Source organism: Lissotriton vulgaris, chromosome 5 (assembly GCF_964263255.1).
Source record: "Lissotriton vulgaris chromosome 5, aLisVul1.2, whole genome shotgun sequence".
In the NCBI taxonomy this organism is placed as follows: Eukaryota; Metazoa; Chordata; class Amphibia; order Caudata; family Salamandridae; genus Lissotriton; species Lissotriton vulgaris.
The window spans coordinates 1,785,738,486-1,785,765,515 of NC_141693.1; the positions used below are offsets into that span (position 1 = coordinate 1,785,738,486).

Below are 27,030 nucleotides of genomic sequence, written 5' to 3' on the forward strand. Positions count from 1 at the left end.
TGCCACTCCGCAGTCACCTTCTCGCCAAAGCCCTACCTACCCAGAATACACAAACCCTGTCTGGGACGGTGCGAACAGCGCCCTCGACAGGAAACCCTTTGTCCAAGTGTTCCTCGCTGGAAGGACTCCCAGCAGCAGGAGGTCAGACTCGTGTCTGTGGTGGCAGCATCCATTTTGTGGAGCTGAGGCTTCAGTTAACTTTAACCGGGGTTCACAGTTACGTACATGTCGTGTCCCTCTAGAAGGGTGGGATGCTAACCTCATCGCCAGAATTGGTGAGAGGGCAGCACCCCGATTCGTATGACACCTTACTCGACATGCCTTGATAACGCGACACCGGAGTTACCGATATGGTACGCGTTATCATGGAACAGCTATTGGGTCTTGATTCCGCAAGCTGCAACCGGGCTCGGCTCGGGCCTGAACCTAGCTCACACGAGCCCACGCACTCTGCCTTCAGGATTGTTAAGGCCTGCCATAGGAGTGACTGATAGGAACTCGGGTGTCCATTGTATGGTTAGATATAGAGCTACTATACCTAAAGCGAAGGGTGGTTACACGTCTTCGCCCCAGCTGTCGTGCAGCCAGTTGTGTCAAATTTAGGAGGCCAGCCGGGGGTGGCATAATACATGCTTCAGCCCCTGGCGGCCCTGGGTACACCTATGCCCTGCGTTACGGGGTCTGATAAGGTGGCCCAGTACCAATTGGTAAATGCACCTAGGGTACATATCGTAATTTAGAAAGAGAACAGCCAGGCTGTGGGTCTGATTAGCGGGCCCACAGCCAGAGAAAGTCGTAAACCAGTGAAACAAAAGCAAAAAATCTGGGTGATCATAGGATTGCAGACCCTACTCTCCTACAGCCGGGACTCGGGCAGTACCAAAAGACTGGCAACAAATAGCATAAAGAGGGGGAAAAAGCTCATCCCTGAACAGATTCCAGAATTTGTGTGGAAGCACGTCCAGGGGAGAGCCGAGGCTACCCCATCCGCTAAAGAACAGAACTCCATAAAGGAAGGGGGAGGAAAATTATCCAGCTGGGCTTTCCCGGTTTCCAACTCGGAAACGGGAGGAGAAGCAACCGCCGATGCCAGCGGACTCAAATTGCTTAGAATGGCCGTGATCTTATCCTCAAATGCCTTAGCTAGTGAGTCACAAAGCAATTGAGAAGCTGGAATGGCTGTTGTGATGCAAGACGGGTGAGATAGGTTTTTAACAATTTTTAACAAGGCCTGGGCTTTGTTTGAGGCTGACAATAAAGTTTCCTCTAAGAATCTGGCCTTTGCGCACTTAATCTGCGCCTTATAAGTCGCCAGTTCCTGTTTAAAAAGGAATTTGTCAGACTCACGGTACTGGTTTCTCCATGCCCGCACTGGAGTTTTTGCTGAAGAAGCTCCCTCGAGAACCAGGGCATAGCAGTTTTAGTTTTATGTCAGGACAATTTAATGTCAGGACGATTTCCTTTTTTATTTATGATTGTTTAAAGTACTGCTGCCTAGAAGCCATGAGCTAGTTAGATAAACAAATCCTTATTCCACAATTATCAGTTAGTCACTCACAGGCTTTTGTGCGTCCACCTGAAACAGCCTTGTAACAAGGGCCTGATGACGAGTTTGATGGTCTATCTGACCGCCGAACCATGGTGGCGGTCCACCCACTGTATTACGAATACGGCGGTGGGTCCGCCATAGGCTTCAATGCAACTGTGGGGGTTCATGGATCCTGCGGCGGTGGCATGACGGTGAGAGGCTCTAATATGATGGCGGGGGCGCTGCTGGACCGCTAAGAATATTAGGAGTTTCCTCCCCGCCACAACTTTCATGGTGGTAAGGCCGCCATGAAAACTGTGGTGGTGAGGAAACAAAGGGAGCCATGCAGGAACAGGCTTTGGCGTTCCAGTGCCTTTTTAATAGCACTGCAGTGGGAATGCCAAAGGACCGCCCTCCAAACCATGAGATTACTCAGAACTTTGCGGACTGCCAGCGGTCGATTGTGGCGGCCAGCTCCAGGACCGCCAAACTCGTAATCAAGCCTTAAGTCTCTACCAGTGTTTAACACTATTTATGTAGCCTGTGCATGTAGTATTTTGGTGAATTATGATAAAGGGCTAAATGTTATCCATCATTTACTAATTTAAGCTGTTATGTTGTGGGTGTACGTTAAAAACCATCGGCATAAATTTGCCCGCTTAGTGAAAGGGGAGACAATGACCTTCCCCCTGATACCTCCTTGGATCCACTGGTGCCACTTACTTTGGTCCTTCGGTGAAATTTGAAGATTACTTTTACCTCCCACTACTTTCAAAAGTCACCAGCTGTTACTGCATGTGAGAAGGATTTGCAAAAAAGTGTTCTGCAAGTATATGAGAGAATGCAATGCACAAGCCATTTTATCAGAAAGGCAGAATATGCTTGGTAAAAAAAAAAAGAAATGGGCCTCTGTTTCTAATTTTGTGTCATGAAAACCACAAATAGTGTCTTAGAAAAAGAAACTTGATTGAGCGTTCGAGCTGACAATCTTTCTACAGACATGCATGCCCAGGAATACATTCCAGAAGAAAATAAAGAGAAGAAACAAGAACCTGGAATTTAGAAGGGTCATTAAGACTTGGATAGTTACTGAAGCCTAATGCCAAAGGTAAGGTGTGGCACAGCAGCCAGAGTGGATGACTCCAGGGCGCGGGCTCTTGGTTCATTTCCTGATACTTGTGGCAGCTCATCTCAGTATCATGCGACTCTGGGCAATAGCTCGCTTAATCTTCCCAATGGCCCTTATTTAGTTATTTATTACCCGGAGGTATCAGAGCGCTTTACATGAGTATCAGACCATAATTGGAGGTTACATCGTTACAAAGGTTACACAGTTATTAGAGCCCGGCAACATAGTTACAAGTAAGGTCGAGACAAACAAAAAGGACATATACATAAGGAAAAAGCAGGCAAAGGGAGACATTTAGGGGAGGGGGTAAGAGCAGAGGAAGTAGACAGAGAATGGGGAGGGAAAGAGGAGGGGAGGGTGAGAGACACAGCATGGCAAGAGGAGGGGGAGGGTGACGGGGACACAAATCGGTAGACGATTCAAAGCTGCGTCCAAAGTCCAGTAAGCTGTGATCCCAGGGCAAGTGGTATCATTTCCCAATCTCTGTTGCGAGAAGCTCCCTAAACAAACTGGACTCTCTGAGAGGGGTCTCTGAGACTTCGAGGTCTACATACTGGATCCTTCCCCAATAAGGGGAGAGGGAGTGCTTTGGCAAGGGGTGCCATACCATACCTCAACTGTGAGTGGCTCCCTTGGCGCTGTGGACTCTCTCAGCGGGTTTGCTGAGACTCCATAAGATATATATTGGATCTTTCCCCAACAAGGGGAGAAGGAGTGCTTAGTCAAAGTGCACAATAGGTCAGGGGTTAGGCGGTGTAGCAGGCAAGGGGAAAGATTCAGGTGAAAGGGGATAGCAGCAAGGGAAGTAGACAAAGAACGAAAGAGTGCAAAATGGGAACAGATAGATAGGAGACAAGGAAAAAGCAGAGGATACCCTGCATACCCTTAGGGGTGATAACGTGGCACTTTACAAATGTGGAATTATTATTAAATTAGTTAAAGTCATGAGAACCATTGGTCAGAATATGCAAGCTGGGATCCTACCTCTCATGCTCTTGGCGCAACACTTCATGGAAGCATGTCTGCACCATTCATACCTATGTGCAGCAGTGCACGACGCACCTTGCTTACACGTGATCTTCCAACCTTGCACCTGCAGAATGCCTGCATCATATAATATAGATCTAACTGCAACCAGCACCCTTTCAAACATGCACTTCAAACGTGCACTTTGAGGAGCACCAGGAACCAGTGCATATCAGCGCTCCCCACAACCTCACCAACAGTGCAATGCACTCCATAAATGTTACAGACGAGAAACTATTTACGTAACCATCCAGAAAATGCTTTGTGCCATGCAAGGGGAAAGAGAGTGCTAGCCTGTATAAATACCAATACTATACACTCCCCACCTTTTTGTAAAATGTGCTAGTCAAAATTCCTAATAGAAAATTCACAAACTAAGATTTGATGTTTTGTGGCAGGCATAATTGGTATGCTAACAACCAAACAACCCAAACTTGTTTCCCTAGCCGTGCTGCGAAAAACAGAAAAATGAAATTGCCAGTAATCATGTAACTGTAACCTGCTCCAAGCATGTCTGCCTGCTTAGGCAAACATTGCTCACAGGAAGTGCTTTTTTCTGACAATGAGGCACTTTGCATTTTGGCTCTGAAGGCGTGAAAATGAAGAAGTACCTTGCTGAGCCGAAACCATCATTTTTGTTACTAGCGAAGGTCATTCACCTGTTCTCTGCGCACCTACTTTCTGAGAATTGTATCATATGTCTACTACTAGATACTTGTGTATGTTAGGACATAAATTTGAGTCTGGTGCTACTTCATTGAGCTTGTTTCCACCTATGACTTCAGGGGGAACCGTGGTCGGTTGACTGTGATAAACTGACTGTTAATTTTTCATTCATCAATGAAACCTTTATAAATGTGAATTCGGCGTGTATGAAGATTTATTTAAAACTATATATGTATGGTTCCTCCTCTTTCTGGCAGCTACAAATATGGGTGTCATGTGGTTTCAACAGAACCAACCGAAGGAGCAACAACAAAGGGGGGGGGGGGGGGGGGAAACGGCCTCACTCAGGACGTTTTAGGAAAGCCCTCACTCACCACCTGGTGATGACATGCTTCATCATTGGGCCCCACTGAAGAGGCCGAATGCCTCTTCAGTGTGCTTCGACGCCAGATCTACTGCGGAGCAGGATATGTGAGTTTAAGGCGTGCAGTGAAAAATAAACTAAATAATGGTGAGGGGATTAAAAATGTCTTTAGTGTATCAAAAATGATTTATTTAGGCGATCACTTAGGGCATATTATTAAAATTAAATGTAGGAAAGCAGTCCACAGTTAATTGTGTGGTTATTTCCTTAATTGTCAGTCAACATGTTTCTGCCTCTGAAACAGTGTAAAGTTACCAGGCATTCATCAGGACTTTATAGGTGTACTAAACCCTGTTGGTATGGGCACGCTAAGGCCCACCCTTGCCTAGGGACGTGTAAGTGAAAAAGGAAAAGGTGAAAAAAGTGCGAAAAATAGGATGAGAAACTGTCTTCCTAATAACTCCTGGTTTAGGAGGCTTCCTTCATTAAGGTTTTTGCACTTTTGTGGTGTCACTGGGGTACACCATGGGTCACAGGAGGGGGGTGGTAGCGTAATTGGCACACCGCCCTCGACGCTAGGCACCCTCAGTATACCTGCATTACCCCCAGACTGGACCCCAGATCTGGCGTCGAAGCACACTGAAGAGGCATTTGGCCTCTTCAGTGGGGCCCAATGATGAAGCATGTCATCACCAGGTGGTGAGTGAGGGCTTTCCTAAAACGTCCTGAGTGAGGCCATTTCCCCCCCCCCTTTGCTGTTGCTCCTTCGTGTGGTTCCGTTGAAAGCATATGACACTCTTTATTTGCTTACTGAACATAACCGGGGAATAAGAGTGTCTCAAACCACTCCCTACTTCTCCTTTTGTTGACAGCTACAAATATGGACCATTATTACAATCGGTCGTGAACGGCCAAGCAACCCCTCCGCTTCAGTGGTCGAGCAAAAAAGACCCGGCGAGGAGAAGTGATGGAGGGGACTTTAAGGAGTAAGGCTAGTACTTGGGGTATTGCAGATTAACAGTAGTTAGTCAAGGCACCACCTCCTCAGGGAAGGGAAGGTGTTGGAAACAGAGAGCTTGTCAACCCCAGGCAGCAAAAGTGCTTCTTTATTCCTAGCTAAGAGACAAAGACAGAGTCAATGTGAGGTCACAGCACTAAAGTTACTGTTGTTCAGTGTGGGTATTTATTAAGCTCTGTGTTTTGCCTTTGCCTTCTGATACTTGGAAGTATGTTTTCCCTCAATATAAATGCAGGAAAATAAGTTCCAGGATGCAAATTAAATCTGATGTTTACTGAGCTATTTATTTGATCACTTGCCTAAGAGGCAAGTGATAGTCATGGGCCACAGCAAGTACAGCATCAGAGCTCTTTTTCCTCATGCGGACACTGTGGCTACACCAGTAGTAGGCAGCAGACCAATCTTTTTTCAAACACACGAACAAAGTAATGCAGTTTAGCAGCAGCTGCAAGCATCTTGAATCTTTACTTTGGCCCAGGGAGCTGAATGCTAGCTGCTGCCGTATGAGATGATCTGGGCTCTGAGGGTCGCAGCTCAGAACTTTGCAAGTCAAACCCAGCTTTCAATCCTTCTGAGGTTGAATCGAGTACCATTAAGTGGTAAATGGTTGCATCTGTAACTTAAAGTAAGTCAGAAGTGAAATGAGGCGCGCTATAAGAAAACACAAGTTATTCTATAGCCTGCTGCTGAGGGCTATATCGATTGTTAAAGACCCTGAACCCGAATTATAGGCCCGAGCTGCATACAAGGGCCTATAACAAGGGTGAAGGGTTTTAAAAACTGGTACGTCCCGGGGTAGAAGAGCTATAAGGCTATTAGAACATTCCACCCACTGAGAGTAGAATGTTCTATGCTAAACATGGAGAAATAGAAAGACAAACATTTGAATGTTGAAGCAGCAGGTTTAAACCAGCCATTATAAGCCCTGAGCTAATTCATTGTCTTCAATGGAGCTCCTGACAGTCCAATGTTCTAATATTGCCTTATAGCCTGCTGTCGAAGACTACACCGGTTGTTAAAGGCCCGAACCCGCAGGCAACGGCCTATAACGAGGGAGAAGTCTTCAGTGGAGATCTCAACATTTCAATGTGCAGGAAAAACAGCACAGGCAGCAGCAGTATAGCTGAGTAAGGCAAAAGAAGCAGAAATGCCAGTCGCAGACACACATGGTTCAGCAGGGTAGTCTTCTCTCACACAAAGAACAGGCACACTGAAGGAATCACCCTACACATTTCTCCCAGAAACACATACCATACTGAACGCAGTTACCAGTATTGCCAGATTTTCCACTGCCTCAAACTGCAATGGAACTCTACAGGTGGCTACACGCCCATCTCACAAGTCAAGCCTTGCATATATGATGTATTGGTCAAGTGATGCAGTTCCCCTCTTCATGTGAATGTGAATGTAAGTTGATTAGATGCCTCAAAATGTTGAAATGCTGCTGAAGAGATCTATGTATAACCTGTAGGACAGATGAAGAGCTTAATATCCGTGCTCCAGAGATCCGTGTGCAATCCGAAGGGTACAGGTTTGCATTTCACAGCTAATATAGTGGTTAAATCACCTATTGCAGAAGTCGATCTTTATGTAAAATTACTTGTCACAAGTTCTAATCCTGATGGGCCGAAGCAATCTCTTATTGTTCCAAGTGTGATGATTATAAACATCAGGTATGCAGTTTGTGAATATGTGGCTAAATGTGGTATAGTGGGTTACACAGCTCCAATGACAAACAAGTAGTGAATATAGCATTTCATACAATATATAAACCATAATGTATTACCAGTATCTGCCATGACCCATTTAAGCATCCTATTTTCTCACAGCTTTTTAGGCATAGGTCATGCTTAGTCTCCAAATTTACCCCAGTTAACTTAATGCTTATGTTCTGCTTGCCTTTCTTCCGACACCAGGTTCTACTACAGAACAGTTGCACCAGTGTAGCCCATTATACACACCTCACTACAAGCACCTGCACAATCACTCGGCTAGTGTCTACAAAAGAGCAATAGTGAAACTATGCAGAATAAGATCTGACAAGATCACGAACTATCTACATCACAACAAATGAAACAGCCTAGGCAACTCTCCTTATGGCCAGGGCTTTAAGGGGGGGTGGGGGGGGAGGGCTGAGCCCCCCCAGTTTTTTTTGGGGAGGCCTCGAAAGGGGGCTCTAAGGGGCTCTATTTTCGGGCCACAAGGTCAAAGGTAGGGTGAGCAGACGTCTCGGTTTTTGTTTGGTGTTACTAGTGTGGGTAACATGTCTTGCTAGTGAAATACTGCCAATTTTGTTTTTCACTATTGAAAGGCTATCTTGCCCATAGGATAACATGGGGAATTCTGTGTGATATGTTTACCTGCATATCTTCCCATAACGGCAAGATAGACATATGGAATCTGGTATCTCTGAACTCAGAATTAAATAACACATCCTTTAGTGAAGATGGTTTTTAAATTCTAAGTTTGGAAATAGCACTTTTAGAAAGTGGCTATTTTTCTCTTCAACCTTTCTGTGTGCCTCTGCCTGGTTGTGTATCAACAGTCTGGTTTGTGAGTGACAGGGGCTGGGGGCGGCTCCAGGAGGCTGGCTGAGTCAGCACAAGGCTGAATAGACCCATCTGCATGTAGAGTGGTGGGAGGAGTAGCACCTGTGTCTCAATAGGGCTGTGCCTGCCTGCCACAATGCTGCTCCACCTCCTGCGGTACGTCTGATGTCCCTGGCCCACACTCACAAAGGAAGAAGAGGTGCACTGGCAGAGTGTACCCAGAACTGGTTTAGATTGGGTCCAGGACCCCTCACACAAGAAGAACAAAGACTTTTGGGGTATAAAAGTAGGACTGGAGCCCCAGTAAAAATAGATTAGAAAACTTTGTGATCAAGAAGGAATCCGTGCTGAGTGGCAGGGAGCTGATTTACAGTTGCTGTGATTGCTGAGGAAGGGACTTTCTGCTGTGTGCTGTGTCCCCCTAACTTGAAGAGGAGCTGTGCTGTGTTCTTTGCCCCTCTGAAGCCTACCTATTTCCAAGGGCCTAAGAAGAGCTGGGAACTCAGTGATACAAAAGTTCTCCTGCACCCACCCTTCCAGCCGCTGTGTGGGTCTCTGTGCTGTGCCTTCGTGAAGCTGCCCCCCTGTGAAATCTGTCTCGGTGTGCTCATCGGCACACAGCTGGGGCGTAAGATCGTGAGGCCTGCTCTGCCTCAAACGTGATCTGCCCCAGGATCGAGTCCCTCGCTCTCTATGTGTGTGGATTAACGCACCGCTGAGGAACCTTGGAGCACCTGCTATGCCCCTGAGCACTGTGTGCGCATTGACTCCACCGCCGCTCCTCGAGCAGTGTTGGGTGCCCGAGGCCAGGTTCGCTGCTCTGAGAAGGAGCCTTGACACCCTGCCAGTATTCACCAACACCGGCTCGGGATCGTCATTTCCGAGCCGCGCTCGGATTGGTCACAGCAACGAGGATTTCCCCCAGCAACGCAGAGGTTCGTCAGGTGGAGCTACGTTGTGTCTGGAGAGGCGCGAGGCGTCCCCTAGCAACCGGGTTTCCCTTGCGCTCGTCATCAAGGAAAGCAGCTGCCTGTACCTGAGGTGCGTCACACCAGTGAAAGTGGCTTCACCGTAGATCAGCACGGACGCTTCACATCCTAAGGTAACCGGTAACTGGAGTTTGCACGGGGAAGATTATGATCACATGCGCTATCATCGGGCCTACCTTCTCTTTACAAGTCGCCCTGTTGCTACTTACGCGTCAGTGGCGTAACAAAACTTAATGGGGCCCCCCTGCAAAGTACCTGAGGGGGCCCCCTCTGGCCACACTCAGGAGCTTGGGGAGTCCCGCATCATAGGGGTTGCGGGGGGCCTTTGTTACATCACTGGGGGGGGAGATCCATATTCAAAATTTCTTCTGGACTTTAGCCCAATAGTTACCCTTGCTTTCCAGTTTATAATTCAGTTCACATCTGGTTGGCAGCCTTCGCAGTTGCTCATTGTCGCCCTCTCTATTTCTTGGGTCACCGTTAGCACCTCTCCTGCCATGCCCCTTTGTAGTGCTGCTTCTTGCCTACTTTGTTTGGTGGGTCTTACAAGTGTGTTTGCAGCAGTGCGCCATGTCATGCAGTCAGATTCCTGGCACGCCCCTGGGTCATTGTTGTACCACTCACTGCTGAAGCCAGTACGGCTTGTTTTATAAGGAATCTATTCCTTGTTATATGCCCAGTATTATCTATACAGCACATGCCCTCAATCCTACAGCCAGTCAGCTTTCCTCCTCTTGTAACACCAAGACAGGGGATGCTGTCTCTTGAAACAGAGCTGTGTAAAGGAGGTGGGATCCAATTTGCCATTGCTCTTCTGCTCCCATTCCCTGGTTCTCTAAAGACAGAGGGATTGTCTTTCTCACCTGATTTCTGGGCCTGTTGGCACTATCCATCCTGTGCACCTGTTGGCACTTTCCATCCTGTGCATTAGTGCAGAGATTAAGGGATGGGACGGGCTTTCAGTGGATTCATGAGTCCGAAACTTAACAGCAATTCATGTTAGAATTATTCCTATCACCTTGCTGGTTGTTGCAGCTGACTCCCTAAATGCAGTGGCTACGCCCAGTTGTGGGTACCACGCTCAATTGTCATAGGAATCAAGCCATACCTCTCTGATGAGACCTATATATGTTCTGCTGACCCCCTCTCTAGTTACACATTAATTGCCCCAACTAATCCATTGTAGTGTAATAAGAAGGTGTTTTACAGTTGTGATATATGGGAAAATACTACTTGGGGTGATTCTGTCACTCCTCGAGTGCAGCTGGGGCATTTTTGAAAAACATCTCAGTCACATTAGTTTTGAAATAACGTTCCACAGCTAGGAGCAGGAGTCCTCCAAGCCGAAGGGCTCAGTCAATTTCATTATTCACCCGGTTTAAGGGAACATTAACCAAGTGAGCATTTTTAAGAGAACATTATCCAAGTGAGCATTTTAAGAGAACATGACCCAAGTGAACATTTATAAGAAAACATTACCCAAGTGAACATTTTTCAAGAGAATATTTTCTAAAACAAGTGTGATTGTGCATTTGCTCTTTATGACGTTTTGATCTGCCTAACCTATATAAAGTAATTTATATTTTTATAAATACTTGGTGTAGTGTCCATTTGTGGTGTTGTGCTATGTTACTGTGAGTGTTGGTACAAATACTTTACACATTGCCTTGGGGGTAAGCCTGTCTCCTCGTACCAAGCTACCAAGGGGATGAGCAGGGGTTATCTACTGTGTGTACCCCCTTACCCTGACTAGAAGTAAGGGTCCCTATTTGGACAAAGGTACTTACCTAGCCAACTAGAGACCCCCAGATCTAACAGTGATGCTCTACACAGATGGGGAATATACAATCACACTGACTGGTACCAGGTATAAGGCTGATGTGCAACTTTGCTTTGACGCGTGATTTGACAAATCCATTACACTTGGGTTTCTCAGTGAGGGAAAAGTGATGGGTGGAATGCTTGAATTATACCATATTTTATGTTGTTGAGAAATGACATCAAACATCTTAAAGGAAATCATTAGTCAGCATCAAGTGCCTTTGTTAACTATACAGTCTCAGCGAAATTGCTTAGTTCCTACTGGGATACCAAATAACACTTACTTGAAATTAGACAGTTTCCCTTAAGTGTGTAATAAGAGAATAAGAGAATAATTAAAGAAAAATGGGAAGGAAGTGCTCACTTAAAGCCAGCTCAACAAATTTTGGGCACATTTGCACGGATTACTGTGGAATTTCTCTCTGGTGATGGTTAAGTTTGTTCCAGTCTTGAATTGGCATTTTCTCTTAACAACAATATGTGGTGTAAAAGCCACCATTCAAATCAATTTTTTGTTTGTATTTATTTTTTGCTAATATTCTATGAAGCGAAGTAGAAGTCTATTCTTGTTCCACTGCACAATGAGAGTTCCTTTCAGGAACAGCACAAAATGAAGAGTAACATCTGCCTGCCAAATGGCACTTCAATTAAACATTGTTGATCACTGGAGTAAACTATTCAATTTTTGTTGCAGATAAGAGGCTTAATATTCTTGTTGCGTGACGCAAGGCCTTATCACCTGGACACCAAATTCCGCAGAGGAAGATTTTCTTTTCTTTTTAGATATACCAGTCCAGCCTTCAAGAAGGAAGTTCTAAATTTTACCATGGCTACTAGTGGCTTATCTGCTCCTGCTCTGAAGCACAAGTCTATGCAGTCTTCAATGATTGACTTCCTACTGTCACTGAAGCGCTAGCGTGTTACAGAGGAGTCTTGTCCAGTGCAACCAACTAGTAATGAGGCTAGTAAAACTCAGCAAGAGCCTGCCAAGGACAGTCCACCTTTACAAAGACTTCAACGTGTGCCAGAGAAAGAAACCGTCAAAATCCCTGACTGCTGGAACACTAAACAGTGGTATTACTTTCAAGAGGAATATAAATGGTTGTATCTTAAGTCAGGCAATATTGGATGTTCTTCCTGCAAACAGGCTCAATCAACACGTCTTTCAGTGCACAATAACACCCAGGGCATGCGCATAAGTAAAGAGTGGGCAGATGACGAGGTTCGCCTGGTGACGGAAAAGCTTCCAGGCAGAAACAGCTCAGGAAGAAGATTAAGAAGCAGAAAGTGAGCGTAAGTCACTTGGCAGCTGAAGACATTTTTACAGTTCAGCAGGAACATTCATTGGTGGTGACAGTACACAAATGTAATGCAAAACATATGGAGAGCACATGCAGGGTATTTGACACTGCCTACTACTTGGCAAAAAAAGATCGCCCTTTCACTGACCACCCTGATCTAATTTGCCTTCAGGCAAAGAATGGCAGTGCAATGGGCTGTGTTTTGCACAGCAATGTGACTGCAACTGAAATAATGAAACACATTGCACTGGAAATGCAACAAAGATTGGTCTGTTATATCAGACAACACAAACCATAGATCACAGTAATATTCTATTAGCAATGCGTCTACCTTAATCATCTACCTCCATGGCATTTTTGGAAATGAAAGTACACCAGTGACCATCTATTTCGGCCTGCTGGAGCTGGCAGAAACAAATGCCCTTGGCGTAAAGACAGCTCTCCTAAGCTACTTCCAAAAAGTTGGACTTACAAAAAGACTGTTACATGATATCTTGATTGCAGTATGTTCAGATGGAGCAGCAGTAATGTTTTGTAAAAAAGGAGGAGTAGTAGCATTGCTGAAATCAGAATTTCCAAATCTTGTACTGACATGGCACTGTTTGGCTCAGAGACTAGAACTTGCTGTGGCAGATACAGTAGATAAGGTTGCCAGGGTCAATCACTTTAAGAGTTTCATGGACTCATTGTATGCCACATACAACATGTCACCAAAAAAACAGAGAGAGCAAATCTGGCCGCCAGCGAGCTATGAGTATAGCTAGGCTGTGGGGTTTTAGTTTAAACCTATAATAACTGATAAAACCCCACTGAAAGATAAATAGCCCTCACCGGTGAAAACATATAAACACTGAAAAAACACATGCACAACTACAAACTAAATGCCATTCAAAGAAAGGAAAAAGAGAGTAAAAGAGTAATTTTTTCTTCCTGAAGGTGTCAATACAATGTAACTTTGTTATACAAGCTAGCAGTAAGGAAGACTAGCTAACATTTTTTCTGCTTGAGTTTTGTTCTTTAGGGATGCCACTAAAATATTGTTTCTTCTTCCTTTTACTTTTTTCAGTGTTGTGGCCTTTGGTCTTAAGATGCAGGGTTTAGTTTCATGTTTTAGGTCCAGTTTAATTATTTTATAAACTGTAGAGAATCGGAAAATATAAAACTCATATTTGATATTTTGGCTGCATTTGATTCTTTCACTGATAGGTAAAATGGCTGGATTCATAAAAAACTTTCCTAATATGTGTCATCACATTTACCCACAGAGAATGGGTAAAAACCCTTAATACATCAGACCATAGTTTCTAGTGGGTCAGTATTGATAGTAGGTGAATTGCCAACACCTCAGGCTTTAAACATTCAATGCAAGGTATAGTGACAAGTATATATATCACCAAGCATGTGGGATAGTGGGGAAAACATGACACCAGACTTTTGGAAATCATTGAACTCAGTGTCACTTGTAATGCTCTGCAAAAAAGGTTCTTTCGAAGTTCAACAAAGATTGGAGTGATATCGTTTGTATTTTCAGTGATTCAGCTACGTATATAAAAAAGTTGTGTGATGACCTATCAAAATTAATACCCGAGCTGAAGTGATTCCCTGTAGGAGATCCTTGCCACTTGTTAGATGGTATGCTGAAAGCATCTTTACCATCTTCAGAGTTAATGAGGGATACAATTGAATTTTTATGCCAATCTGGTGCACTGTTTTCTTATGCACAGGAACTAAAACGCAAATATTTATAATTTCGTGCTTGATGTGGCATCAAAGAAAGAGTCATCCCAACTGTGTCCCTTAGCTGATGGTTCTCAGCCCAAGGGGCTATGAATGCTGAGGGCCTTTTCACAGAAGACTACATGGGAAGGAAAGAGCAAGCACACATGACCCAAAGACTCACTGAAGAAGTATTGTATGGTGTACTACAATAAGATTAATTTGGAAAAATCTATTTGGACCTCATATACACTATAAGTACACTGTCTATATAACATGTTCTTTCAGTGCAGCAAGCAAGCAATAATAAAAGCAAAACGTTCCATAAACACCGGAAAAACACCTTTTCTGTTGTTTTTAGTGGCGCGAAAATGTGTAATCACTGATAACAACTGTTTTTTAAGATATTGAAAACACTGAAAAAACCCCACCAGAATTTACCAAAAATAGAAACTGAAAACAGGAAAGCCTAAGTATAGCTTCAGAATATAGGGAAAATGCTTGATACTAGATGGGAAGCATCCAGTTACAGATCTAAGAAAGCTGTTTGGAACTGCTTCCCTGCCTTGTGCAAACATTTTGAGAATGCTTCTAAAGACCCATCCAGACCCATAAGAGATCGGAGTAAGTATGAAGGTCTCTTGAAGAAGCTTACATCCTATTCTTTCTTCAAAGAGATTTGGGGGTAATGTGTGATGCACTTCAAGAGCTCAAAGACTTATCACTCTCCTTACAGAGGAGGGACATTACAATTGTTAATGCCCACAGACTTTTGGTTAGTCAAGTAAGTATATTTAGAGCAATGAAGGACTCATCAGGGGAGTTTGCTTCTGCGGCTCAGAGAGCAGTTGACGATTGCAAATTCAAGAATGTTCCTCTTTTCCATGGTAGAAGTAACTCTGTTGCCCTTAATCCAAATCAGTTTTACCAAAGTCTGTCTGTAAATATCAATAAACGATGTGCCCCGGATTCTGAGAAAGAACTTATAGCCAGCTTCAGTGTGCTAGATGCAGGCAACTTGCCTTTTGGTGATGAATGCATTATTTATGGTGAAAAAGAGATCCAGAAACTGTGTTCAGAGTTTCAGCTGCTAGCAAGAGATACTATCCAAGCTTTTAGACTTTTCAAAGATTTCGGTGGACAGAAAACCCCTGAAGCATTAAAAAAGTTAGTAGTTTGCATGGGAACCCTTCCAGCAAGTAATGCGGATTGCGAGAGAGGTTTCAGCACAATGAACTTAATTGCTAGTCCAACAAGGGCCTCTCTTCTTGTAGAGACCATTTCTTCATGCTTATGGGTAAAACTCAATGGTCCTCCATGTGAAACATTTGACGCAAAGCTGTATGTAAAGAGTTGGCTGGCAAAAGGTAGAAGGTCTGCTGAAGAAAATTGTTGTGAGAAACCCCAGCAAAATAGACACAGTGAATATCTTCAAGAGTTTTGGGAAATCCTGCTATAGATTTCTAAGTAATGTAAATAATTTTTACATGTTTTTTTTAAGTGTTTAGTATTTTATGGCTTATACTTAATAACTATACTTTTTTGCCTATTTTATTATCCTTTGCTGGATGCCACTTCATGATTTTCTTAAGCACACAATGCTAGTTATCTTGATTTAGACCACGCCCCTACTTGGATAGGCCACACCCCTTTACAAAATGTGCCACGCCCCTTTTAGAGCACCCCCAGGTTTTTTCCCCACTTAAAGCCCTGCTTATGGCCAACACCTCCACTGCAACAAACCTGAAGTGGTAGCCTAAAACCTACATAAACCCATTAACCCAACACTCCACACCATTCTACTCTCACTGATGTGGGTCTTATCTGGTCTCTGCCCCTGATGGAATATCTCATTGTGTTATTGACCTTAATTCAGAAGCTACATACTGTCCTCTTACTTTGTCGCTGTATAAAATGTAATGAAGACAGGAGAACCCACATAGATCTGGTTACGCCATGTTGTCATAAATTGTTTTGTAGACTTTATATAGATCAGTAAAGCATTTTTCCACAAAAGGTGTAGGAGGGCGACAAATTTGGTTTGCCCAGGGCGCTAAGTAGACAAAGGGCGGCCATGGTTTTAGGAGCCATAGATAAAGTGTATAGGCAATTTAACAAATCAGCCTGCCATATCTCTGAACGTTGGTGTCCCAAACGGAGCTTTTGGAAGGAAGGTAAGACTCCTTTTCAACACACTCTGAGATGTAATTTCCATACTATTAGTTAAAAAGGATACTGTCTGGGAAGGCATTCTCAAATGGCAGCAGGATGATTCCTTCTGATGCAAACTAGGGAGAGAACATGAGTCTCTGTGATCAGAAAGTATTGGACTTGTATGAAGGGGTAAAGACAGAAGGGAAACCCTGGGCAGGCTCTCTCAGGCTTGTCCAGTCGGTGCAGCAACCAACCAAGCACCTTATTTTTTATCTAACATGTGTAGGATGAGAGTCTGGCGAGGGTCTTGGCTATGAACGGACTAGGGTTTGATTGACTGGTGTTTGCCCTACGTGGGAGCCTTTGGAAGCAAGAGTAGGTTAAGTCTGTGTCTTTAACAGCTGTGTAGTTCCTGCTTAGACTGCCAGTCTTGATTGCTCTTCCACCACTTACCTTAACGTGGACTTTACAGGTGTATTTGTACAGCAGTAGTCAATACCCTGTCTTCAAAGTTGTGTGGCTACTGCTCTTATCATCAATTTCCTTTCCTGCTCCAACACTTTTTTCACCAATTTGGCATTGTTCGACAGTGTTGGTTGCTCATGGTGACATTTGGATATGTTGGCCTTCTACGATCAACCCCACAGCCAATCTTGGTAAGTTGTTGAGAAGTAGTTGCCTATGTTTTAGCCCCCTTATGGATTCCTAAAAACTAGGGAACCAACGCCATGGCTGCTTAACAGCGCCACAGTGATGGTTTGCTTTTGGATGGGCTCCACACGGTAAACATGCCCTTGTTGCTTTAAAAGTGTCTGGAGGCGTCAAGTCAATGTGAATGGTGCAGTGCTGGAATTAAAAAAATTACTCCAGGAAGGCATAAATCAGGGATGAAGGTATGGCAGAGGAAAGGGGGTAGGGTTACAAGGGGCGGAGCTAGGAAAACAGAGTCAGGCAGTGAACTTATACATTTATTTTAAAAAATCTACTGCAAAGCAATTTTCAATAAGGACATATGTAACAGTAAATCTATTCCAGTTTACTTAATTGGGCTGCATTTTAAAATATTCGACAAGGTTAGGACACCATCTGCAGAGGTCTTTGTGTGCCCAGCGACTGTGAGGAGATTACAATAGCAGTAAGAGAACTCTACTGGTTAACGCAGTTCTTGGAGAGTTCAGTGTTTTATAAACCCACAATTTTGACTCATAAAGTAGCATAGAGGGTTAATGTGTCTGCTTCAAAGCACGCTGCGTATGATGCACATCACAGGTTTGCATTTTACGTAGATAGGTAAGTGGGCTACTTCATTTGACACTGGGGTCATTTTCTCACTTACAGTTCATAAGTTGCAATATTTCTAACACAGCACAGTGATCTATTTACCAGCATCAAGGAGCTGCTTGATAACTCTAAGTCTGTTTTCTCTCTCATTCTGTTATTACTCTAATATTGCACAGAAGGGTTCCTTTAGGAAGTAATACAGTCTTTTTAGTATAGACAACCACAAGCATTGCACTAAGTTGTATGTCCTCACTTTGTGCTCAGTCACTCTTAACATTTGATGTCTGCAAGTAGGAACGATATGTGATTCTTATACCTCATAACCCTCATAGTATTGATGGAGCAAGTATTCGCACGTTAAGCGACTTGCTTGTATTCATGAACCTCAAATAACGTTAATAAAGTAACCAACATGTTCGTTTTACTAATTTTGTACATTTTCCATTATACGGGGCGACCGAGTGAAGCTTGCTTATGTGTTTATTAACCTTAATACGCTTGCAATCTAAAATGGCCGCTGCTACGCGGGAATTTAGACTGCGCATGCATCGGTCATACCCATGTGACGTGACATCTTCAATGTCTTGGTGGGAAAATAGTTGCACATGCGCAATGAAGCTAAGATGGCTGCTCTGTGTTCTCACATGCTCAAAGCTTGCATTGCCGCTTTCGCTAAGCTGTTCCTTCTGCATAATCCTAATGCTATAGTTTATTATAAAGTAATGGGAGTAGTATAGAAATTCATGGTATACAGTGAAATCATTTTTTCTATGTTTTAAAACTGTTTCTTTTCCATTTCATGTACACTTCGAAAACTTGGCCTAATTGTAACGCTGTGCTCCACCTTGATTGAAACTGAGTCTGCGCGAGATCCGTGAGTCTCCAGAGCAGATGACCTTTGAATCTCCGCCAAGGAGCTGATTGACTGAAGAGATGCTCCTGGGAACCTGAACTTCAACCCAGCTAGAAGCTGAACTTGTCTACAGTTGTAACAAATGTATACGATGTTGTATTCGCCATTGTTAACTGAAAAGCATATGTCATGAGAATCCGGAATTTAAGGGGCGGGTACAGAAATTGAATACTGAGCCTGAAAAAGTTTAGAAAATAGGTGGTGTGATGACCTGTCTTCTTCCTTTGTCCAATCAAAATTGGGGATCCTTACACTTGCAACATTTGGGGGGTTGGTACACTGACCCGAAAAACAGTATAACTAGCGTAGGTTTAGCTAGAGAAATTGTCCGACTTGTCCGAATAGCTGACCTGTCACTGACGCAATGCACTCAGTAGGTGACTGAAAGCAGAGAGCTGCGAAGCCCTTTGCTGGGAGGTTCGAGAAAAATCCATTCGGGGTTTTGGGAATTGAAAGTGCTGGCGAAGCACTTTGCTGGGAGGTTCGAGAACCCAATCGGGGTTTTGGCAGATTCCTTGCAGAGAGGGAGTAGCGCAGGCGTTGCAACCGAAGCTACAGGTGGTGGTCGTACCCTTTGGTGAACCCGGTCCTGATCCAAATTCTGGGGTTATCCTGTCCTGATTATCCATGAGCTGTACCTACTCGCCTACTGGCACCTAAGTCCTTGGGAATTCTTCCCGTCTTTTCCAACTGACCAGTGGCCAGGGTTGGTCTTCACTCTTTCCTAGGTAAATATAAAGTCTGTGTGGGTGATTGCTTTTCTAAATTTGCATTTCCTTTTCTAAATTCTCGAATATTTCAAAGCTTAATTGCATATGTTCCTTTTCTCCCCCGTCCCTTTGTAAATGAGATATTCATGTATTACTGACCTTAGCATGTTCCATTTTTTCAACCTACCTTTAGTCAAGGCTAAATCGTTTCTGTTTTAGTATATGTTCCTTTTCTCACCCTCCCTTTAGGAGATAAGCTGAATTTAATAGTATGTTCCAAATCTTACCTACCCTATAGTAATTGAGCTAAAATTAAATCTTGATTTGCAATACGTTTCTTCCTTAAACTGTTATTGTATTTTGCGAAAGATTTCTGGTTTAGTATGTTCCCTTTCTTTACCCTCCTTTAATCAAAGTTGTGAAAGATTATTATCTAAATATAGCATGTTCCTTGTTCTTACCTTCCCTTCCAGTTTAAAGTTTTTAAATGCTTAGCATACTCTATCTCTTGCACACCTATACGCTGTTTATGATTTTGATTATAGATAGTTTAATCTGTTTTAACCTTATGCTCATGACATGATGATGAAGATGATTAGATAAAACTTTGAACCTACCCAGTGTCTGTGGTTATTTCATACTTTACAGATGTTATGAATGTTTCTTAAGTACCTGACTTATGACTCAACTCCCTGATCCAACGTGTTTAGGTTCCTAGTATCTGCATTGCTAGGTTATAGATATAGGAATTAGGAGTATAAATTCCCAAGTTACACTGATAGTAGTGCATGAGTTACCTAAGTATTATTAAGGTGTATGAAAATTATGGGCCCAGGTGAGTATTAGTAAAAATGTCCTAGCTGGGTGACCTGCGCGCTCTATCAGTATATTTTTCTGTTAGCAGAGGTATGGTTAGGGATTAGTTAAAGTTAGGTAGTTAGTTAGTTAGTAGGTTAAAAAATTCATATTTTATTGGTCGATAAAATGTGCTGTGTTTGAAATGCTTATTTTGATGATTCTATATTGAAAGTTTATGTACTAACCAAAATTGTGCGTACCTGTTATATGTTTTGTCTGGAATCCCCGGGGGCAGAATAGCGGGTGAAAATTGAAGCCACATTGCAGTGAGGTCAGTGGCTCGAGGAAAATTAGTGCATGGTTGGGCAGAACTGGAAGCACTAAATAGGGTTTCTGTACGAGTGATTGAATAAATGATAGCAAGGAGTTTGTTAGCAAAACTTCTATTGTGATATAACCTAGTAAGAGTCACACGGAAGGAGTAGCAGGTTCGTCGGAGCTTGATTGATAGCAAAAGGGTTCGCTGGTGAAACTTTAGACTTAGTATATATCCCAGAGTGGATGAGTCATGGGAGTAGCAGGTTCTCTAATGTTTGTGTGAAGGATAGGCAGAAGGGATCTATCCGCAGTATATGAAAAGTAGACAGAAGAGGTTTACTTGCAGTGAAATAAATGTTTCCTTTCTAGAAACTCGAGTACAGTGGCAAATGTTTTACATTGTAAATAAATAAGTGTTGCGGTTCAGAAGGAGGGTCACTGACACCAGAGTGAGGTAACCGTGGTTTTATTTTTTATAAATGTCTTTTTCTTGCGTTGGGACCTCCTTTCCCTTGCTAGCGTGGCCGGATCCAATGTTGCAGCTAGGTCTCGGGCTCTACGGGGACTTGACCTTCCGTCTTCCTCTTCCGAGTCTCTTTCCCGGGCCGGGTTCCAGCGCCACATAGAAGAGAAAAGAGATAGGCTCTCAGGGTTCTGTTCTCACTGTAAGCTTTCCCGTGGGGTAACCTGCGGTAGTGAGGACACCGGTGAATGTGCACAAACTATATATAGTGCCGGACAAGTGAGGGGAACTTCGTGAAGGATAAAAGGTCAAGGGAGGTAGGTCAAAAGGGGGGTGGACAGGTATGGGACACTGTACACTAGTTAAACGGCGGCTCCCCACCTTCCCCACCAGCCTGCTACCCGGTCACGCACCTGTGAGAGCCACACTCCTCCTCCTCCTGGAGTGTGGCTGGGCGCAGCGTGGTATCGCGGGCCTCCTGGCGCCGCTCCTCCTGGATTCTTCACCTCTTCTCCCTCCGTCAACGCTCCTCGTCCGTCTTCTTCGTTCTGTCCTCGCTCTCCTCTCCTCTCCGTCTCCGCGGTGTCGGGGCACCCTGGTTCTTCTTCTTCCGGGTATTTGTTTACTCCTCCTTGCCACACGTCATGAGAAAGCGTGACCACCTGTCCCCTACCGCATTCGTTGAGACTTACGAGCACGTCACATGGGGGGGGGTGTCTTCCCGGTCTTCCTCGTCGTAGTTAAAGGCATAGTCCTCCTGCTTGGTCCACCATTCGTTGGTCTCCGATCCCCATGAGTTCTGTAGCAGAGAAGGGGCGTGATTACTGTCACCGTTCCACCAGTCCATATCTGTAGCGATACCCTCCACCCGTTACACTAAGGCACTTGCACTTTAAAAGAAAGAAATTGAATTTCAGTTACCTTGTGAAGGAGGGAGTCTGTCGCAGAGCTGCACTGACGTCACTCAGTGCCGCGCTGGTATTGGTCAAAACAGCGGGCATGTAGCTGAGATAGTATTGTAAAGGAGGGGTGAGCGCAGGAGTGTGAGAACTTGACTCACGGGGAAAAGCCGCACATCCATTGGTTGGAAATTACTTGCAACCACAGTGTTGATTGGTTGTCGAGAAAAAAAAACGCGCTAGTATTGGAAGTGATTTTGTAAACAAAGTAGAAAGTATATGTGGTATCCAACTTTCCCAGAGATTAGACCTGATTCCACATACCAGGGGTTTTCAAGAGAACAGGCGATACGAGGTAGACCTCGCAAAATGTACGGAAGCAAAAGAAAAATGACTTTCGTAGACAAAGTTAAAAATTATTTCAAGAAAGACAAGTTTAAGTTTAAGTTTAAATCACTTCTAAAGCGCACGTACACCTGACGGTTTCATGGCGCTGTGGTTCACTACTCCTCAATTGGCAGTGGGGGCCAGGAGACAGAAAGAAACTCATTGGGGGAAGGCTTGTGAGAAAAGAAAAGTTTTTAATGCTTTTCGAAACAGAGGATATTGGGTGAGGGACCTGAGATGAAGAGGAAGTGAATTCCAGAAAATGGGGGCGATGGTGGAGAATTTAGAACCTCCCCATTTTTTTCGACGAAACCGGGGGACAGCCAACAGGTGTTGGGAAGATGATCGTAATTCCCTTACTGGGGTATAAAGTTTTGTCTCAGAGGAGATAAAGGCAGGGGCGGATCCTGACTGAGCCTGAAAGGTAATGCAACCCATTTTGAACAATGAGCGTTCACGGATAGGGAGCCAATGCAGGGATTTTAGGAGCGGGTGACATGATGTGACTTGGCCAACTTATAGACTAGTCGAGCGGCCTAGTTCTGCACCAGCTGGAGTCGTCGAACATTGTAAGCGGGCATACCACAGTATAAAGCGTTGCCGTAGTCTAATTTAGAGACGACCATAGCCAATACAATGAGTTTGAGGGCGGGGAAAGAGAAGAAGCGGGATACCTTGCGAATGGTGCGGAGGGAAAGGAAAGAAGAGGACACCACAGTACTCACCTGGGAGTGCAAAGTGAGTTGATCATTGATCTTGAAACCGAGCGCTTTGACAGAAGGAGAGGGGGAAGGGGGGGAACCCAGGGAAGGGGGCCAAAAAAGAGGGGACCAGGGACTGGCACAATCACCTGTCAAAACCAGTTCGGTTTTATCCGGGTTTAGTTTCAGGTGGTTGTGGCTCATCCAGTCCCGAATGAAGATCATAGTGGTTTGAAAATTAAATATAGGATCAAGGGATGAAGAGAGATTGAAAATGAGCTGGAGGTCCTCCGCATAATTAATTAAATACGGAGACCTCCATTTGTTGAAGGGCGAAAATAAGGGGGGCAATATAGAGATTAAAGAGTAGTGGGGAGATGGAGGAACCCTGGGGAACCCCGCATCGGACTTTACAGCGCTCAGCCGAGAACTCGCCCAGCTGCACTGCTTGAGTGCGGTCCCTTAGGAAGGAGGACAACCAGACCAGGGCTACCCCACCGACCCCGGCCGCCCCGACACGGGAGAGTAAGATGGAATGGTCCACCGTGTCGAAGGCGGCGGACAGGTCAAGAAGGACCAGGGCCTGGGGAAGGTTGGTGTCCATACCTTCTCTAAGGTTGTCGAGCACGGATAGCGCCACAGACTCGGTAGAGTGGGCGGGGCGGAATCCGGCCTGACGGGGCGCTAGAACCTGGTTTTCTTCCACAAAGGAGGTAAGGGCTCTGGTCACATGCCGTTCCAGTACTTTCCCTAAAAAGGGTAGTAAGGAGATAGGTCGAAAATTGGCCGGAGCAGAGGGGTCAGCACCAGGTTTTTTTTAAATGGGAAGAATAATGGCTGTTTTTAGGATTGGAGGAACAACGCCCTGAGATAAGGAGCAGTTAAGAAAGGAGAGTAGAGGTAGCACACAAGTTGTGAAAATGAGCCTAAGGATGTGAGCAGGGCAAGGGTCTAAAGGGAAACCTGATTTAACCAAGGGTAGAAGGGAAAAAAGAGATTCTTCTGTTAAAGGGGGAAATGAGTCACAACGGGCCTTTGCAGAAGGGCTGGGGGGATTGTGGAAAGAGGAAGAGGGGGGGAGGAATATTGACTTTGATTTTTTCGATTTTATCCAAGAAATAAGTATTCAAGGAATCACATAGGGACTGTGACGGCGGGGGTTTAAGGGTGGTTCTGTCAGCATAGGCAAGATTGTGGACTATAGAAAAGATTTCTTTAGACTGGTTTTCGGCGGCTAAGATTTTAGAAGAGAAATATTCCGTTTTGGTGGATAGGATGGTTTTTTTGTATTGAGACAGGAGGGAGGTGTACTGGGTTTTGAGGATGGGACAGTAGTGGCGTCTCCAGGCACGTTCAGCATGGCGAACTGAGAGTTTCAGCGCCTTAAGTTCCTCACTGAACCAGCGGTTAGAGTCGTTAGGCCGTTTGGAAGAAACTCGCCGGAGGGGAGCGATCAAGTCGCAGCCTGCCAGGAGCCATGAGTTGATGGATTCAGCTTGGGTTGTAAGCGGTAATCCAAGTAAGTCTGGGCAGAGGGGAAGGAGTGTGGAGACCACTAATGATGTGTCAATCCGGCCCCAAGAGCGTGCCCAGATATTTTTAGGAAGTGGAGGCTTAGAGGTTAAGTCAAGGGGTGAAGAAAAGGAAATCAAAAAGTGATCGGACCAGGGGCAGGGTAAGATAGAGAGAGACATTATAGGACAGTTAAGAGACCAGATCTGGTCAAGGGTGTGTCCCTGAATGTGAGTAGGGGAGTGAACAAAGAAGTTAAAATTGAGGGAACGAAGGGTATCAGAAAATTCTTTGGAAATAGCGCATTCTGCTGGGTCGGAGGGCCAAAAATTAAAATCGCCTAGCACCATGATGGAGGAGTTGTTAACCGCTAGGGTGGCCACCAACTCTTGAAACCCAGGGAGAAAGGCTTGGGAGGGTTGGGGGGGGCGATACATAAGTAGGCAGGTGAGAGGGACTTTGAGGGAAAGAGAGCGGACTACTAGAAAATCAGAAGTGCCAATAGGGGGAAAAGAGAGAGGGTGGAAGGGAAGTTCTTTCCGAGCGATCAAAGCAACGCCACCGCCCACTTTGTCCGTGGATCGGTCGGCTCGGAGCGCGTAATAGGTGGCGGGAAGAGCCGCTAATAAAGAAGGAAGAGAGCTATCACGACACCAGGTCTCTGTAAGGAATAAGAGATCAGGTTTGTGTAGGTCTAAGAGAACAGAGAGCTCATGATAGTGCTTAACAGCGGAACGCGTGTTAAGGTAATAGATGGAAAGAGAAGCAAGAGTGGGTGCAGCGGGGTGCTCAGGACAGGGGAGGGGAGAGAACAAGGGGGGGAGGGACGGGGGAGGGGGAGAGGGTGAGGATATGGAGGCTGTGAGTCCGAAGCTGTTAATGTGAGAAGTCACAGATGCATTGATCGGCCAGGGGCCTTGAAGACCGTGAAGTTGGGTCGACGTGTAGTGTCTCAGTGGGGCGGGGGGGTGGCCCTTGGTCCGGTCGGTCGCGGGCGCGCCTTTGGCGCGCCCGCTGCGTTCGTCCGCTGCGCTTCCGGTAGGGACACATATTTTATGCCAGTAAAAGGGGGAGTTGGAAGGGGCGTGGCCTGCGCAAGTGGGCGTGGCTAGCTGGTCGCGGCGAATGGCGGCAAGAGGGTCCAAACACCTCACCCGCTGCAGCGATAGATCCGCTGTGAGGGTGGTGTCAGCAGGGCCGGCTCTAGGCTCATGGTGGCCCTGTGCAGGGAGCGTAGGTGGGGGCCCCGGAAGAGGGGGTCCGGACGGACTTTGATAATAACCCCAGAAGTTGACTACACACAATACAAACTTAACTTCCAGAAAGCATTTTCATACTTAAAGCATCTCTTTAGAATACATGCTTTAGGAAGACCACCTTATTCATTTCTCCTTCCATCTTTAGGGGATTTCTTTCTTAGCATTTTTGCTTTTGGTTTAAATGAAGTATACATAGATAAATATGTTGGCTCTAGCAACAGCAAGGGCACAGTATGCCATGTTATATGTATTTTTATATAGCTAGGGCAACTAGTAGCTGAAGGCAGGGTGTGTGAGAAAAGGCTTCTCGCCTCTGTTTATATGCCAAATTAGAGGAAATAGTGAATTGTGATTGCTGGATTGTTAGCCGACCTATGCATGTGTTTGTTTCACTTGGCTGGACTGTTAGCCCCAAGCCCAACCCATTAATTCAATACCTGTCCCACTACCTTCCCACCATTGCACAGACGCCATCAGATGAGTTTTCAGTGCTAAAGGCGGTATTAATTCAATAATACGTGGTTGATCCTATAATCTATAAAATTGTAGAGTGCTGCTAGGAAAGCATTTCGCCTTCATGGCTAAGAAAGACATTTCACAATTGCCGTTCTCCTTTTGTAGAGGTACTTTGCCACAAGAGACACCTTTGTTGTTAATTGAGGCACACCACATTAAAAGTGAGACTGGCATTAAAGGCATATGATTATGATTACCGACGCGTTGACTTTATTTCCCCGTGTGATTTCAAAAGGTCGTACTTGGGCGGCAGGCCTCATGAGTCGGCCGGGCCGCGGCGGGCCTGCCATGTCATGACGCGAAATTGGGCAAAACAGTGCTGAGGGGTTGTACAAACGGCTGGCGGTTGCGCTATGGTCGGGTGTGCCTGTTAACTGTAACCCTATTTCTAAGAAGGCAAGGAGATGAACTTTTCAAAGGCAGAGATGGTAGGATTTGGTCGAACAACATTATGCTAGGTCGTTGCCAGCTGTTGAACCTTCTCGTACTATACGGAAATGAAGGGATGCATTTTCCCTTTTGATGCTGGTTTAGGAATTATAGTATATTTAAGTAGTATGCCGACTGACGAGGGGTAGCGCAGGTTGGTGGTTGGAGGTGGCGTTTTAACATGAAGGGGTCTCATTTTCTTAATAACTTACGCCACTAAACTAAATCTAGTATGTCATAAAATGCCAAACATGATATGAACATCCTGCGCTCTCTAAAAGATATGTCCCTTAAAGGCACTTCAACAAATGCGGTGGTTCTAACTTAGGTTCCAACTCTAGCAGCACAGCCATGTATACTGAACGAGTCAAATGAATCAAATTTCACCATTCTGCACCCAAGTTAATCATCTTTTTTTTCTCCTTTTTATCCGTTCATTTCAATTCTTTTTACTCATTCACGTCGAAGATGGTCACAAAGGCACAGGCAAAGAGATGTTTTTCCTCATATCATGACTTTATTAAAAATTAAAAACTTGCCCAATGCATTTCGGGAGGGTCCCTTCGTCAGGGGAATCTACAAT

The 27,030-nt window shown here is 44.9% G+C and overlaps 1 pseudogene; it reads left to right on the forward strand.

The window, feature by feature from the left end:
* Positions 1-15,566, forward strand: part of LOC147717177 (E3 SUMO-protein ligase KIAA1586-like) — a 71,085-nt pseudogene extending 55,519 nt beyond the window's left edge.
* Positions 15,567-27,030: the final 11,464 nt, after the last annotated feature.